Consider the following 16,833-nt stretch of genomic DNA (forward strand, 5'->3'; position numbering starts at 1 on the left):
CCCATCCTGGCTAATAAGTATTAATGGGCCTGTCCTCCATGAATTTATCTAGTTCTTTTTTGAACCTTGTTAAAGTCCTGGCCTTCATAACATCATCCTGCAAGGAGTTCCACAGGTTGACTCTGCGCTGCATGGAAAAACAATACTCCCTTTGGATTGTTTTAAACCTACTGCCTATTCACTTCATGTGGTGACCCCTAGTTCTTAGGTTATGGGAACAAGGAAATAACTTTTCTTTCTCCACACCTGGCATGATTTTATAGACCTCTAGCCTATCCCCCCTTAGTTTCCTCTTTTCTAAGCTGAAAAGGCCCAGGCTTTGCAATCTCTCATCATACGGGACCCGTTCCAAACCCGGAATCAATTTTGTTGCCCTTTTCTGAGCCTTTCCCAATGCCAGTGTACAAAGGCTGCACTGCGGCGGTAAATCAACCTCATTGCAAGCCCTGAGTGCTGTCATTAAGCGCCAGCGCAGACCCTTCTAGGCCGACAGAAGAAGTCTTCCCTCCACAAAGCTACCATCCAGGAGCGGCTCAAGGCGAGCTGCCGGCACCTGGCGCCCTAGGCGGATTGCGCGATCAGCACCCCCACCTCCACAGCCCTCAACGGCGTGACATCATCACTGGGCACCACGTTAAATGTGGCGCTGTAGACAACTGCCGAGGTTGCCTACATCCACAGGCCGCCCCTGCTACCACCGCTCGGTGCAGTGGGTTTGCCATGGGGATGGAAGAACCCCGTCCGTGGCTGTAGCCAGTGTCTCCATGGCAGTGGGGCAGCTGGCTCCTGTACTGTTTCTACTGCAGAGACAGCCTCATGAGTCTTCACAGCATTTCAGGCCACAGCTATTCCCCACGGCCAGAAAGGGCAGAACCCAATTCATTGCCGCTGGGGCCCTGCACCGAGTACCAGGCGCCTGGTTAGTGCAAACTGCACCCTCTAAAATGTCCTGCATTTTGTCCTGCATTTTGCTTCAGCTACCCCAGACTAACACGGCTACATTTCTATCACTCCTCTAAAATGTGTCTGTCTTTAAGGTGCCACTGGACTCCTTGGGGTTTTTAGAATCGAAAGCCGCCTCCCATTTCTGTTACCCTTGCTGCAGACTTACTGGGGCCCTGGCCGCAGGGGGAAGGGAAAAATTCCAAAGGCCTTGCAAAGTCCTTGGGAGAACAGGGACTCCTCTGCAGGACCTGGCAGGGGAGGGTTTGTGGGGAGAAATCAACTGCCCCACCTGTCGCCACAATTAGCATTTCCAAAAAGGGGCTAATCAGACGGGTGGGGTTAAGCAGCTTGAGCAGACCTGGGTGCTTAGATCGTCGTTCACACCTCTGAATTGCCACTGTTTAGCATCAGCGGAAGGCGGGTAGCTCAGCTTCCACCCTGAGGGCTCTGGGAGGGATGGACAGGTTTGTTGATTCATAACTCAGGTTTGATCTCCTCCAACAACAAACCCAGGAGAAGTCGGGGAGGGGGGGTACAGAAGTGCCCGCTCAGCCCCGAGGCTTGCATTGAAGCTCATGGTTCAGGTTCACTTTGCTCCCAAGATTACTTCCTTTGGGGTCTTTGCAAGGGGAGACCTAAAGACAGGCCCTGAAATCACAAGGACCAGATTTCCTCCAGGGGTGCGGAACGCTCCACTGCCTGGAGATCATGGAGACGTTTTCTGCACCTGGTGCCTCAAAGTCCATCTGGCCTCATGGGCAAGACACTGGACTGGGATTTGGGGGACTGGGCACTACACTAGTCCCTGCTCTGTCCCTGGCCAGTGGGGTGACCACCACGTCCCCGAGCCTCGGTTTCCCCATGGGGATAATAGGCCTGGCTTCCTTCGCAAAGCGCTTGGAGATCTGCCCATAACAAGCGCTATATAAAAGCACAGCAGCTCCTGGGGGAAGGAGATCCAGGAGGGAGGGTCTAACTTTAAATACTCAAAGCATGAAAATTCTGGTCTAGGAGATGCACTTTTGTTTTGAAAAAAGCCATTTCCAGCCCTTTGGGCTGTCAAGGGAGCAGCTCGGAGCCGAGGTCTGACCTTCCTAGCTGCAAAACCCCCATTGCAGGGGGGCACTCACTCTAAAACATGGGTTCCCAAACCGGGGGCATGAAGAAATTCCAGGGGGGGGGCGTGAGGAAACCCAGCCTTCTCCCCTCCCTCCCCCACCAATTAAGTTTTGCTGCTATTTGGGGGAGGGAGGGGAAGAGGGTTTTTTCAAGAATCAAAAAGGGGGCGTGACACCAAAAAGTTTGGGAACCACTGCTCTAAAACCTGATTAGAGGCTTGTTCACTTGGTTAACCACAGACCGACTGCAAAAGCCAGAGGGAGCTTTTGAAAACCAAAGGAGACGCAATTCAAGACACTGGGCAGTGTAAAGAGCAGCCATATCACAGGCTACCCTCCTCGGGATGCCTTTGCGCCAAGCCATTCCTTATGGAGTTAGAACGCCTGCCTGTCCCAAGCACTCAGAGCCCAACCACCAAGAGTATCCGCTATCCCCGTGGGACCCACACTGGGGTTAGCTTTCAAACGCCTGCAGAAGTACAAAGCATGGCCTTATACACTATGGGGGCTACTGCCCCAGGGAACTAGCCACTCTATTCTGAAAATGTGAATAATTTTGGAAGCCAACTAGCCACGCTCAGCTGGCCCGGTAGCCACACGTGGCGGGCGAGTTGGACTCGTGTTCTAAGCAGGCTGAGTGTTGCTCTCAAGTTAGAGGCAAGTCACGGATCCCAACAGAGAGGCGGCTGGTTTATTACGCCCCTTACCAAAGTCCAACACAAGCGTGTAGAGCCTTCCTGCCGAATGAGGAGTAGGAGCTGGGCTTATTACTCATAGGAGGCATGTTCTCCTCGCATGAAGCCCTGCTCCACCGGACTGCTCCTTGTCCCATGCAGCGGCTGGACTCCGGCATGCGCGAATCGGCTCGTTCACCACGACCTCCCCTGCTGCTTAAAAAATAACCCCATGCAGCCAACGAGGCACATTTCCTTTAAACACCAAACACGCCGTGCTCTTGGGGTCAGGGCTGTGCGCATTATGTCTGCACGGCACCGAACAGGGACGTTGGATATTGTGTAATTGCATGAAGTTTTAGAGGTTACACAACTATTCAAAAGTCCCCTGGGGCGGCAGCCAGTCGCTCTCGGCCCCCCCTTCCGGAGAGCCCCGACGCCCTGCGCTGCACCTCTGTTTCAGAGACAGCAGCGCGGGGGGGCAGCAGCCTGTTTGTGGGGTGTCCGAGCTCCCCACGGACAGAGGCTACTTCGCCACCGTGGCCCGTCCTTTGCAGCAGCCTCCCCTCCCCCCGCAGCGCAGGGAGGGGGCAAGGTGGCACCACAGAGCTGGTGCTAGGGAGAGCTGGCTTTTAAGATGGTTCCCCACAAGCACCGGCTCCTGCCTGCCCTGCCCCTCTCCGCCCCCCACTGCCTCTGTAGGAGGCAGCAAGGGGGGGCTGGCAGGTCTATGGAGCTGGCATATGTGGTCAAAGTGCTCCTGTCTGCCCACCCCAACTCCCCCTCCCCCACTCTTAGAGGCAGCAGCACAGGGCAGGGGGAGGGGAGGCTGGTGAATCCAGTGCTCATGGGGAGCCGGCTTATAAGCCAGCTCCTCATGGGCACCAGCTCCTGTCGCCCCCTCCCTTTGCTGCCTCTGAAACAGAGGCAGCGGAGGGGGTGGGATGCATGAAGTCGATGAGATTAAACAATAAGCCCAGTCTTATCTGTTAATCGTGTCGCCGTCTACACGCTGACATCCCTAGCACCTAACAAGTTTCCATTCCATTGAGGCCTCTAGGTGCTAAGTTAATATGAATAATACACAATTTCCCAGGAAGCACAGGTCCCTACATCTAAGACACGGCCTCCCACACATATTCATTTTATTTAGCAGGCCAGTTTCTGCTCTTCGGCAGATCTTTGCATCTCAAATGAGACTCTTGCAAATCCACCACTATCGCCTGTCTGGCTACACATTTTTTGCAGCTCATGGATCAGAGGTGGATACATATTCTGTAGCCACACGAGGGCTTTAAGGATCATTCCAAAAGAGGCTGAGAAAAGAATTTGGCCTAGTGTCTTTATAGCTAGACTTTTCCTTGATTAATTATTTACCCGTGATCCCAGATGTGTTGCTCTAAAGAGAGCCATTAACCCCCTTAATCAGGGGTGAGTTACATAGGTCATAATACCAGATGTGTCTGGACTGACACAACTGGTACATCCACCCCCTTCCCTTGGTGCCACCAGTGGCTTTGGTAGCAGCAGTTCGACCCAGCTGTGGGTGCAAACCTCACCTCCCCCACACACCAGTGACAGACGCATTTCTGGAGCTCCCGGGGGAGCAGGAGTCTAGAGGCGGCCGTGAAGCCTTGCTGCAAGCAATCAGGGTTTTCACTTCCTGTCCGAGTCTTGGTGTGGTTTATGAGGCCACCTTCAAAAATAAATTACTGTACTTCTGTTTCTAACAACGTAAAGGAGGCGGCTGAAAAATAAAACCCAGATATTCACGGGAATCAGTCCGTTGGCTCTGGCAGGACCCCAAAAGTGTGAGGAATCAATTCCGAGAGAGAACGCCCATCTCTACCAGCTCGGGGTTTCTTTGCACCCAATCCTCTGGAGGCAAATTCCCAGGCCTGCCTCATCCCAGTGCAGACAGCCCCGGAGAGGTGTTTGTACCTGCCTCCAGCACTATCCAAACCCATCCCAGCCTAAACAAAACAGAACATCAGGGGGACAGGGAGCAGGCCCGGAGACTAGCATCAATCATCGTATGAGCTTTCGTGGGAAAACCCACTTCCTGAACGAGAAAGAGGTTTAACCCACAAAAGCTCCCGGTATATTTAGTGTCAGAGGGGTGGCCACGTTAGTCGGTAACTTTGAAAACTAGCAGTCCTGGGGCACCTATAGCCTACCCCAAATATAGTTCTAGTATCGTGAGCTTCCGTGGGCAAAACCCACGTCCTCAGACGAGAGGAGATGGATTATCCGCCAGTCTCTCGGGTGCCCCAGGACTGCTGGGTGTTTCTACAATTACAGACTAACCCGGGCACCCTCTCGGAGACACTTTAGCCGGGACAGAAGCGCAGACCCCCGCCGGCACCGGCTCCAGACTTCTCCGCTGAGCAAAACAAACAACTTCGTCCGCTCCCCCTCCAGCTCCCGACTGCGGGGCTGCCTGTCGCTCCCCACTCCTGGGGCCGCCCGGCTGGGAAGCGAGAAGGGGCGAGCAGAGGGACCGGGAGCTCCTTGCGCCGCAATGGACAAACTTCCACCAACTTTCCGCCACCGGCCCGGCTCCGGGAGCCGCCCCGGCCGCGATGTAGCCAAGCCTGCGAACCGGTGGAACAGCCCCCGCGTGTCCCTTCCCCACCCCGCGTCCTGCCCAGGCGCCCGCAGGAGAAGCGACCCACGGGGCGGCTCTCGGGAGCCACCGGGGGGGGAGGAAGAGGGGTCAAGCCGGAATCAAGGGTGACCCCCCCCTGCTCTGCCGCCAGCGCGTCCCCACGCAGGACGCACCCACGCGTGTCCGCGGCCCCTCGTGGGGATTCGGCGCGCGGGGACCCAGCCGGGCTGGCCCGGGAGGAAAAGCGAGAGAGGCTCGTTCCCCAGCCCCAGGGGCTCTGCCGGGTGCCCGTGGCCGGAGCGCCCCTCTCCGGGCAGCCCCGCGTCTTACCCCGGCGGCCGCATGGAGGGGAGGAAAGTTTGTGCCCTCGGCCCGGCTGCGCTGCGGCTCCTGCCGCCCGGCGGAGGCGGGTCCCGAGCTGCGACTGCGGCGGCGGCGGCTGCTGGGCTGGGCTCCTATAAGCCGGGCTGCGCCGCGATCGGTTTCGTTTCTGGGCCCTCGCTGCATTCAAACCTATGGCAGCACCTCGCGGAAATTACATCACTGCGGCCCGCGGGAGCCCGGCCGGCCCCCAGTCCCGGGGGGGTCCAGCACCGCCCCCTGCAAACAGCCAGCCCCCCAGCACCGCCCCCTGCAAACAGCCACCCCCTCCAGCATCGCCCTGTCCCTGCACCGCCACCCCCCCCAGCACCGCCCCCTGCAAACAGCCAGCCCCCCCAGCACCGCCCTGTCCCTGCACCGCCACCCCCCCTAGCACCGCCCCCTGCAAACAGCCAGCCCCCCAGCACCGCCCTGTCTCTGCACCGCCACCCCCCCTAGCACCGCCCCCTGCAAACAGCCACCCCCCAGCACCGCCCCCTGCAAACAGCCAGCCCCCCAGCACCGCCCCCTGCATGTACAGCCACCCCCCAGCACCGCCCCCTGCAAACAGCCGCCCCCTGCAAACAGCCACCCCCCAGCACCGCCCCCTGCATGTACAGCCACCCCCCAGCACCGCCCCCTGCAAACAGCCACCCCCCCCAGCACCGCCCCCTGCAAACAGCCACCCCCCCCAGCACTGCCCCCTGCAAACAGCCAGCCCCCCAGCACCGCCCTGTCCCTGCACCGCCACCCCCAGCACCGCCCCCTGCAAACAGCCAGCCCCCCAGCACCGCCCTGTCTCTGCACCGCCACCCCCCCAGCACCGCCCCCTGCAAACAGCCAGCCCCCCAGCACCGCCCTGTCCCTGCACCGCCACCCCCTCAGCACCGCCCCCTGCAAACAGCCACCCCCCAGCACCGCCTCCTGCATGTACAGCCACCCCCTCCAGCACCGCCCTGTCCCTGCACCGCCCCCTGCAAACAGCCACCCCCTCCAGCATGGCCCTGTCCCTGCACTGCCACCCCCTCTAGCACCACCCCCTGCAAATAGCCACCCCCCAGCACCTCCCCCAGCAAACAGCCATCCAGCCTATAGCATCCTCCCCTGCACACCCACCCCCTCCAGCCCCATCCCATCCCTGCACAGCCACCCCCTCCAGCACCCTCCCCTGCACAGCCACCCCCTCCAGCCTACTGCACTGCCCCATCCCTGCAAAGCCCCCCCTCCAGTACCACCCCCTGCAAACACAGCCAGCCCCTTCTAGCCTCCAGCACTGTCCCCTACATACATAGCCACCCCCTCCAGCCAAGCCAACCCCCTCCAGCATTGCCCTCTGCATCCCTCCCCCCCCCAGCCTGGGGGGGGGGGGGTAGAGCCAGCATCACCAGCTACCTACACAACTTCCCTCCACTTGTCTCCAGCCTGGGGGCGGAGGCAGAGCCACTCTGGAGCCAGCAGCAACCAGCTCACCTCACTCCAGGCTGACTTCCCCCATCTCCTTCCCAGCCTGGGGTGAGGCCACATCAGAGCCAGCACCATCCTGCCGCCTGCACGTGCAGCCCTCGGGTTCCTCCTGCACTCACCCCATGGCTCCAGGCAGCTTCCTCTCCTCCCCCTCCTCTTTGCAGCTGCCCTCCGTACCTTTCCAGCAAGAACAGCCTGGCCCCGGGGGCAGGATGCACCCAAACTCCTCCACCTCTCAGTCCCTGCATAGAGTTCCGCACAGTGCAAGGTTAATGCCTGTGCTCACTTACAAAAGGTCCCCGGGGTGCAGAACTAGGCCTCCTGGGCAGTAATTTGGATCCACGGATGCCAAGGCCTGACAGGCTCGCTGTGATCATCTGGTCTGTGTAATACAGGCCCTAGGCCCATGGTGTCCAACACACTAGCCACATGTGGCTATTGGGCCAGTTGGGCGTGGCTAGTTGGCTTGAACAATAAAAACTCAAATCAGAATAAAGTGGCTAGCTCGCTATTGCAGTATTGGTTGGATACCATGGCCCTAGTCCCTCCCTGAATGGATTCCTGTTGCCCTAGAGCAGATCTTTCAGACACACATCCAGTCTTAACCGACCAATGGCCAGTGGTACCCAGAATCCATTGCAACCCGTGGTGAGTTGTTCCAATGGAGAGTTACCCTCCCTGTTCAACTGTTACCCCTTATTTCCAGTCTGAATTCGCCTCATTTCCACTTCTAGCTATTGGATCGTCTTCGACCTGTGTCTGCTAGAGCCTAGAGCCCCCTGTTAAATAGTGATTCCCGATGTAGGTACTTACAGACTCCGACTAAGCCCTCCCATCCATCAGCACTGCTGTCGCACTCCCATCACTGTATCACGTCCTTTTCTCTTTTCTCGTCAGCCTCTGAGGAAGTGAGTTGTAGCTCACGACAGTTTGTGCCGTAACACCCTAACACGTGTTAGTTTTTGAAGTGCCACCAGACTCCTTGGTGGCTTTGCTGAGGCAGACTAACACAGCTCCGCCTCTCAGCCCTTAATCTGTGGCTTTTATTACCAAATAAATGGAGCACCTTGCAGGCCGGCTTTCTGTAAATCATTCTCATGGCTCTTCTCTGAAATCTGTCCAATTCTTCAGCATCCTTTTTGAATGGTGAGTGTCAGAACCGGACACAATATTTCGGCAGCCGTCCTACCTGTGCTAGACACAGAGGTCATAGAAACACACTGCTCCTATGTGAGGTTCTTGGATGATGCCCCCTAGGACTGCATTAGCTCCGTCTGGCCACTTCATTACCCAGGAAATTCATATTCAGCTGATTATTCACCACGACCCCTAAGTCTTTTTCTGAAATACTGCCTCCCAGGGGAGAGAAAGCCCTCTGCATGCCCAGTCAAGACCCCCAAGGTCCCATGTTACTCCTCTTCAACAGAGCTTCCATGTGCCACAGACAGGTGAGGACTGTGGTTTTATTACGTACAATTCCCCCAAACTTTGTCCCACCTGCAAACTTTACCCAGGATTTTGTGTCTTCTTCCAGGTCATTAATAAAAACATTAAATAGTGTAGGACCAAGCATTTATTCCTTCATGGCCCCATTGGAAACACATTGGATTGGTGGTGTTTCCCCGTTTATGGTTACATTTGAGACCTATCGGTTAGCTGGGAATTAATCCCTTTAATGTGTGCGACCCCAAAACACTGCCAGTCCCAGATTTCCCTCCAGAAATATATGTCCTGCCCTGCCCAGACCTCTCCTGGATAATACACATATATTATGTCTGTCATTCCTTTAAGAGAATAATATACTCACAGCTTATTACTCCAAATGAAGTCAGCCGGACCCTTCTACCTGAACACGCTCAATTAGCTAAAACAATCAAACACGATTGTTAACAACAAACAGCGATTTTAAGTAAGTAATAATAATAAGGCATAAAAGTCAGAAATAGTTACAAGAAATATAAAGATAAAACCTTTACAAGTCCTTAATTTAACAAATTGTACAAGTTGAACCTCTCTAGTCTGGCACCATTGGAACCTGACCGGTACTAGAGAATTTGCTGAATCATAGGAGGTTAATATTGTCTAGCAGCATGATCAACACTTCTACTGCTTCCTGGGCTCTGAGAAGACATTTCAGGGTAAATTAGAGCTAAATAACAGTCCAGAACACTGAGAGCTAGGACTGAAGGCTGTAAATAAACTTTATGGGACCACGGGAAACTTGGTCACACCCATGATGCATGGACATCTGGCAAAGTAAAATCATGCCGGACCATGGATGTTGCCAGACTTCAGCAGGGAAGTAAAATCCCGTTTAATCAATTAACTGGCTAAACATTAAGAACTGGGTTAACCAGTTACCCTGTTCACATCCCTAGACCAGAGAGTGCCAGACTAGAGAGGTTCAACCAAAGTTTCTCACCACATACTCCAGAGGCTTAGTGAACAAACTCTCAGGTCAGGACCAGATCCTCTCCCCACACTTTTGCCCTTCCCAATCCAATAATAGCCATTTTCCTTTGTCTTGGGTGAGATGCTAGGGACAGGGAGAGAGGAGAGGTCTCCCTGGTATCTCTATGGATGGCGGGAGTTGGGGTGTGGCTGTTTGCTTGCAGCACAAACAGACAACATAGCTAGGAACTATTTATTCCCACAATATAAGAACTTGGGGTCACCAAATTAAATTAATAGGCAGCAGGTTTAAAACAAACAAACAAAAGGACGCTTTTCTTCACTCAGTGTGCAGTCAACCTGTGGAACTCCTTGCCAGAGGATGCAGTGAAGGCTAGAACTTTAACAGGGTGCAAAAAAAAGCTAGACAGATTAATGGAGGTTAGGTCCATCAATGACTATTAGCCAGGCTGGGTAGCCATGGTGTCCTTAGCCTCTGTGACAGGAGAGGAATCACGTGAGAATTACCTGTCGTGTTCCCTCCCTCTGGGGCATCTAGTATTGGCCACTGTGGGCAGACAGGACACTGGGCTGGATGGACCTTTGGTCTGACCCAGTCTGGCCGTTCTTATGAGCGATTTCCACCCTGCAGCTGTTTAAGAGCATTCCAGACTGGAGGCTGCAGCCGCAAAGCATTGCAAAGGGCTCCCCAGGTTACAGGGCAGAGGGGACACAGCTACACATGGGTCTGGCTTGTGTCCTGGTGTGCCACTGGGTGTCATTTGAGTTTGTATCATTTTCATTTCTTCATCAAAGTGTTGTACAGCACCAAATCAGCGGCCTTACATCAACACTAACAAGGAGTCCTGTGGCACCTTAGAAATGAGCAGGTTTATTAGGGCGTAAGCTTTCGTGTGTAAAACCCACTTCATCTGATGCAACAACTCAGGCAATTTATAGGCCCTGTCTGATGGAAGTGGTTTTTACCCATGAAAGCTGATGGCCTAATAGATCTGTGGGTCTCTAAGGTGCCACAGGACTCCTCGCTGTTTTTGCAGATACCGACTCACTTGGCTCCCCCTCTGAGACTTTACATCAACACTATTATTTTATCTTGTAATTTCATAATACAGTCACATTAGTCTGACTAGATCTATTTTCCATACCCCATGCTGAATGGCATTTGTGATATTACTCGTCTTTCATTTTTATATCGCTCAAGTCCCGTAACAGCTGTTCCATTGTTTTGTCCAGGATCAACGTCAGACTGACATGCCAATACATTGCATGAGTCTTTGGATACTTTTAGCCCTTCTCCATGCTGGCGGAACATACCTTTGCGTGAAACTTCGCAAGCATTCCGAGACGTCTCGAAAATCAACATTCATGGTCCAAAGAACTCCTCGGCCAGCTCTTGTAACTGTCTTGGATGCAAGGTATCCAGACCTGCTGCATTTAAAATGTCTAGTTGTTGCTGTTTAACATCCCCCTAAGTTCCTGTTGGAATGGAGAGTGGTTCATTTTACGACTATATCAGCTAGCTTTTTCTCAACCACAGAACAGAAATATTTATCAATCACTTCTGCCTTTTCTGCATTAGTACTGGACAGTCTACCATTTCCATCCAATTGTGACCAATACCACTGTTATGATTCCTCTTGTTCCATACTTTAAATACGCCTTATTATTGTCCTTAACTCTGCTGCTGATAGAGTTCTCCCCGTGTCCTTTTGCTTCCCATAGCCATTTTCTACAACTCGGTGCTTCTGATTTAAAATAATTGCTTTCACCATATATATGTACAACACACAGTGCTTTTTTATACACACATTGCTTTTTGTGATGGTACGCTCTTTTCCCATCATACCTTAACTGACATACCTTAATTTCCCTGTGACGTACCGGCACCTATTTCCTGGGGCGACTTGGCTCAAGATGGAAGGCCTCTCGGTCCCCGGTGCAGCTTCTTTTTTTTTTTGCTCAACAAGTTTTCCAGTTTTTCTTTCTTTTTCCTCAACAACGTTGAGCCTGGAATACTGGCACCTTTTTTCATACAAAAAAAGCACTGTGTAAATATATATGTATTTTATAGCTGCTTTCATTGCCCTTTTAAGCCAGTTTTTAAAAAAACAAAACAAAACAGTATGGCTTTTTATCTCACTGGTGACTTTTTGGGCATCTAGTGAAACATTCTGAAACAGTTCCCAATTATCACTTACATTTTTGCCATTTAAATTCTTTTTTCTCAACTTCTTTGGTTCATAATTGTTTACAGCTTTGTTAAATTTGCCCTTTTGAAGCATCACGTGTATATTACTGGCTTGGACTTTATTCTATTTACACAGAACCCTTGTGATCAAATCATGATCACTTGTACCTAAGTTGCCATTCATATTTAGTTGCATGATCAATTCCTTTTTCTCTGTCAAGAGACATCTAATATATAAATCCCTCATGTGGGATGCAAAATGTCTTGAGTTCAGAAATTGTTATCTAGTATATTTAGAAATTCTGAGGATGTTTTGTCCTGGCAGCATGAAACCACTCGTGTTTCTCAACCTTTTTTTTTTTTTATAAAATACCCCTTTTTCAAAAGAAAAATAAATTATAAGTACCCCCTGTACCTACAGTTTTCAGACACACCATTTTTTTCTACCATTGCAACACATTTGTTTAAACAATTTAATTGTAGCTGGGTGGGCAATGAAATGTTTGGGTGTAAAAAGTACATAAATAATCAAGCGCTGTAAAACTTACAACAAAAATTCAGTTTTCTCCAAATTTCAGTTGTGTTGACATACCCCCCAGACTTCTCTCAGGTACCCCATAAGGGTCCTCATACCTCTGGTTGAGAAACACGTGTCACCTTAACTCAGTTTTTTTTCCCCACTATACTTTCTAGGTACCCTGATAAGGAGCCAGTCATGCTGTTCTCTAATGTGATTTGGTGGTCTGTAGCAGATGCCAACTGATACCCCATTTTGTGCCTTATCTATTGGGACATTGATCCATAAGCATGCAAGATCATTTGCTTGCAAGCTGTAAGTGACTCAGAAACAGGTAGTGCCATTTTGATGAAGAAAGCTGCTCCTCTCTCCTTTTGCCCATAAACTGGTTACAACCATTGATTTGAGCATTACAACCATATGAATCTTCCCCGCAGGTTTCAGCAAAACCAGCGAGGTCAAATGTGCAATTCCAATTCCTCTTGTTATGCAATATGCAATTCCAATTCCTCTTGTTTATTAACCACACTCCTAGCTTTGGTGTACAGGCAACTTCAGAATTTCTTCTCCTATTTTGGAATCTTCTTTAATTTTGTTCACATCTTGATTTTGTTCTAAATCTAGGGCAGGAAAAATACCAAACTGCTGGATCTGGCCTGCCACCATCCCAGAGCCCAGCAGGACCCTCGGGAGGGTTCTCTGCCAGTCTCCCCTCCCCAGTGCTGGTCACAGCGGCTGGCTGCAGGGGCCATGTGCTCTCTGTGCACCATGCGCCCCGCGGGGGGCAGGGGCCGACTTCATGCATTGCCTCTGTCCCCAGCACAATATCACAGCTCCCATTGGCTGGAAGCCAGCCAATGGGAGCTGCCTGGGCTTGTGGTGCAAGCAATGCGCAGAGGGTTCCCTCCCAAAAGGGTGCAGGGTGTGGAGCGAGCCCATGGCACCTCACGGCCATCCATTTTGAGTGTCGCCGCAGGCCGGGAGCCCACCTGAGGGTTCTTCTCAGCTGCAGGCCAAAAGCCACCTAAAGTAAGTGCCCCCGGCCAGAACCTGCACCTGTCACCCCCCCACCTCCTTCCAACCTTGTCCCAGGTCAGAATCCTCACCCAGACCTTCTAACCTCTCCGACACACCCCTCCTCCAGGTCAGAATCCTCTCCTGCACCCACCTCCCGGACCGTACATCCCCTCCTGCACCCCACCACCCTACCCTGATCTCCCTTCTGCACCCAGCCTCCGTCCCAGACCCTACACCTCGTCCATGAACAGCATGGAAGAGTGTGGCCCAAATTCTTGGAGTGCCCTCCCCATAAAAATGATTTGCCATCCCTGTTCTAAATGAAATCCTCTTTGTTCTCTCTTTTCACCCTCTCCTTTTGTTACTAGTTTAACACCTTCCTGTGTATTCTGACAGTCTGTGCTTGAGAAGACTGGCTCACCTAACATAATAAATAATATTAAATACGTTTTTTCAGTGACCCGAGTTAAAGCCCCTTTTACTGATGCAACTCCCTCCACATGATGTGGATTGTAGCCCTTTAACTACGTCCCTGCAGGCAAAGTGTTTGTCCATATAGATAAGGTCCAGTCAGTTTCCTTTCTGTGGAGAAATCAGTTTCATTTTCCATTTCTTCAGGTGACGTCACTCACCCCTTTGCCCAGGGTTGCAACATTCCTGTGCCGAGGAAGGTCTATACAACCTTTAATCAGCAAACATGTTTTGGGCTGAGCCAACAGGGCTCCTGATCCTGAGATGTGTTACATACCCTCAGTTCCCACTTCAGCAGGCACCTGGCCCCAGGACAGGTTGGACAGAAGGTCCCTTTTAGTTGGATGTTTTCCTCCCTTCTCAGTTTGAGAGACTCTCACTTGTTTCATCTCCTTAAAGACTAACAAGATGGTTTATTAGATGATGAGCTTTCGTGGGCCAGACCCACTTCCTCAGATCAAATAGTTTCATCTCCTTTTAAATTCGCCTGTAGCATCTTCGGGGCTGGGACCTGGGTGTAGCGTACAGCGTGGACGGCGAAGCAGACGTGGTCCAGAGCAGCCTCCCTACAAATCGTAATGATCAGAAAATGTACCCAGGAAAATGCCAGCTGGTGTGACACCCCAAAGGTAGCTGCTCTCTTTGCACCTTCAAGTCCTAGCTGCTCATTTTACTGCTGGCACACAATACTTCATTGTTTTCTCCTTTTAGCTAAGGCAGAAGGAGCTGGATTCTGTTCTGCCCTGCACCTCATTAACAGCAAACAGGTGGCAAGTTCCTATTTTACAACTTCAGGAAGAGAGATGATGCAAGAGGCAGAAAGAGGGGGGCTGGGCTCTCTAGACCCGTGGAGGATGAGAAGCAAAGATGCTTAGAAAGGCCCTGTCTGGACTTATAAAGTGAGCAAGGCCCATTTAGTAGCAGAATAAATGCACTATACATCCCACTATAAACACAAGTATGCAGGAGAGGCACCTTAGAGGGTGTCTACACAGCAAAGTTATTTCAGAATAATGGCTGTTATTCCAAAATAATGCGAGTTTCTACCCAGCAACTCCGTTATTTCAAAATAATTTCAAAATAACGCACAGCTTATTCCGGCTTCTGTCAACCTCATTCTACAAAGAATAACGCCTCTTCCAAAATAGCTATTTCCAAATAAGGCGCGCGTAGATGCTCCACTGCTGCTATTTCGAAATAGCCCCTCCCCAGAGCCATTCTAAGTTACTCCTCCCAGGGCGCTAAATCGAGATAGGACGTCTACGTTAGGGGAGCCTGTCTCGGACTAATTTTGAGGCTTCCTTGCAGCGTAGATGTGCTAGTTCAAAATAAGCTATTTAGGAATAACTTATTCCAAAATAACTGTGCAGTGTATATGTAGCCTTAGAGACAAACAAAATATATATATTATTGGCAGGGCTGGCCGAACCGCAGAGAGCACATGGCGATCTGCACTTGCACAGATCGTTCTGCGTATGTGCGGATTGCCTGAACCCAGCTCTTCCGGGTTGCATTCTCCTCGCCACAGGTGAGTAGATTGCATTATTTGTTGAGCCCTGATTATTAGTATCATGAGCTTTCACGGGCAAAACCCGCTTCTTCGGATGAGCTGCAAGCCGGACTGGAAATAACAGGAACCCAGAATTATAACAGAAAAAGAAGGGAAGAAAAGAAAAGTACCTGTCCACAGTAGTCCCATGCTAATGAGGCTAATTAAGTGGGCTGAAAGTGTCCCAGACTTAGCTTTGGCTGTAAGTGAGATGTTAAATGCAACATCCAGTTCATGGCTTTGTTCAAGCCCAGGGAAACAGTGTCAAATTTGCATCTGAAGGTCAACTCTCTTTAACTGGCGGGTGAAATTCCTTGGTAGAACGGCTACTTTTAAATCCATCCGTGAGTGCCCAGGCAGGGTGAAATGTTCCCCTATACCAGTTTCTGTGTGTTACCCTTTCTGATGTCTGAGTTGTGGCCATTTATCCTTTGTCGCAGACACTGCCCGGAGTGGCCAGTGGACGTGGCAGAGGGGCATTGCTGGCACTCGACACACAATCCCATTGTGCTATTCTGGCAGTAACTCACCTGTCTGGAACGGCCTGGGAGGAAGGGAATAATCCAAATGAGTCAAGTGCAAAATACACCCCCCACTATCAGAGGAACAGGGACGGAGGGGTGTGTGTAAACGGCCAGGCATTGGCAGTGATGACATAGCGTGCCAACTACATGCCCACTGAAAGACGAAGCAGCCCGGACTGAGGGTCTAAAGGCCCAGCCACCTAGCAAAGCAAGGTCCAAGGTCAGATTTGCCCCCTGAACTTGTTACAAGGCTGTTCCATTGTGCACTGTGGACAGGGTGGTATCAATGTTCTAGAATGGTGCTTGACTGAGGATTAATGTGAAGTCCCCCCTGTAGCAGGGTGGGCTGCCCCTTGGATGTTCATGGCCAGCTCAGAGGCCATGTAAGAACAGCTGTTTGGGGCTGGGAGAAACGATCATTAAAGCTAGGTGGGAAGAGGTCAGGACGCTGAACCCTAGGAAGGGCCGAACACGCTCACTGGAAGAGCTGCGGGATGTAGGTTGTCCCCTACGGCAGAGTCCAGGAATGGGGAAGGACTCTGAGCTTCTGCAGCCTGTTTGGGTCATGGGAATAGCTTTGGATGTTGCTTGGTGTTTGAAGAATAAACTGTGCTCCGAGGGAAAGGTCCGAACAGACCTCGGGATGCAGCATTTATCCTGCCTATTGTTTTGATTTGGGGACAAATTGATAATCTGAAGTGACAAGTCACCGAGACCGGATGGCATTCGCCCAAGAGTTCTGAAAGATCTCAAATGGGAAATTGCAGAACTATTCACTGTGGTTTGCAACCTACCCTTTAAAATCAGCTTCCGTACCTAATGACTGGAAAATAGCTAACGTGACAGCAATATTTCAAAAGGGCTCTAGAGGCGATCCTGGCAATTACAGACCGGTAAGTCTAACGTCAGTACCAGGCAAATTAGTTGAAACTATAGTAAAGAATAAAATTGTCAGACACATCGATTAACGTAATTTGTTGGGGGAA

At 51.6% G+C, this 16,833-nt stretch overlaps 1 protein-coding gene and 1 long non-coding RNA gene across 2 annotated transcripts in view; both read right to left on the minus strand.

Moving 5' to 3' along the window:
- The window catches only part of HELZ2 (helicase with zinc finger 2), a 54,436-nt gene extending 48,515 nt beyond the window's left edge, over positions 1-5,921 (minus strand). Inside the window, exon 1 of the mRNA XM_075900930.1 lies at positions 5,676-5,921. The gene's annotated coding sequence lies outside the window, so the exon portion shown is untranslated. The remainder of the gene's footprint in view (positions 1-5,675) is intronic.
- A 1,168-nt stretch (positions 5,922-7,089) lies between these two features.
- Positions 7,090-11,865, minus strand: LOC142818782 (uncharacterized). Its single transcript, XR_012896419.1, has 3 exons — positions 11,780-11,865; positions 11,442-11,603; positions 7,090-11,057 (listed from the first exon to the last, which is right to left on the minus strand). It is a non-coding gene; the product is annotated as an uncharacterized LOC142818782 (long non-coding RNA).
- Positions 11,866-16,833: the final 4,968 nt, after the last annotated feature.

The sequence above is a fragment of the Pelodiscus sinensis genome, chromosome 18 (genome assembly GCF_049634645.1).
Source record: "Pelodiscus sinensis isolate JC-2024 chromosome 18, ASM4963464v1, whole genome shotgun sequence".
NCBI classification, from domain to species: domain Eukaryota; kingdom Metazoa; phylum Chordata; order Testudines; family Trionychidae; genus Pelodiscus; species Pelodiscus sinensis.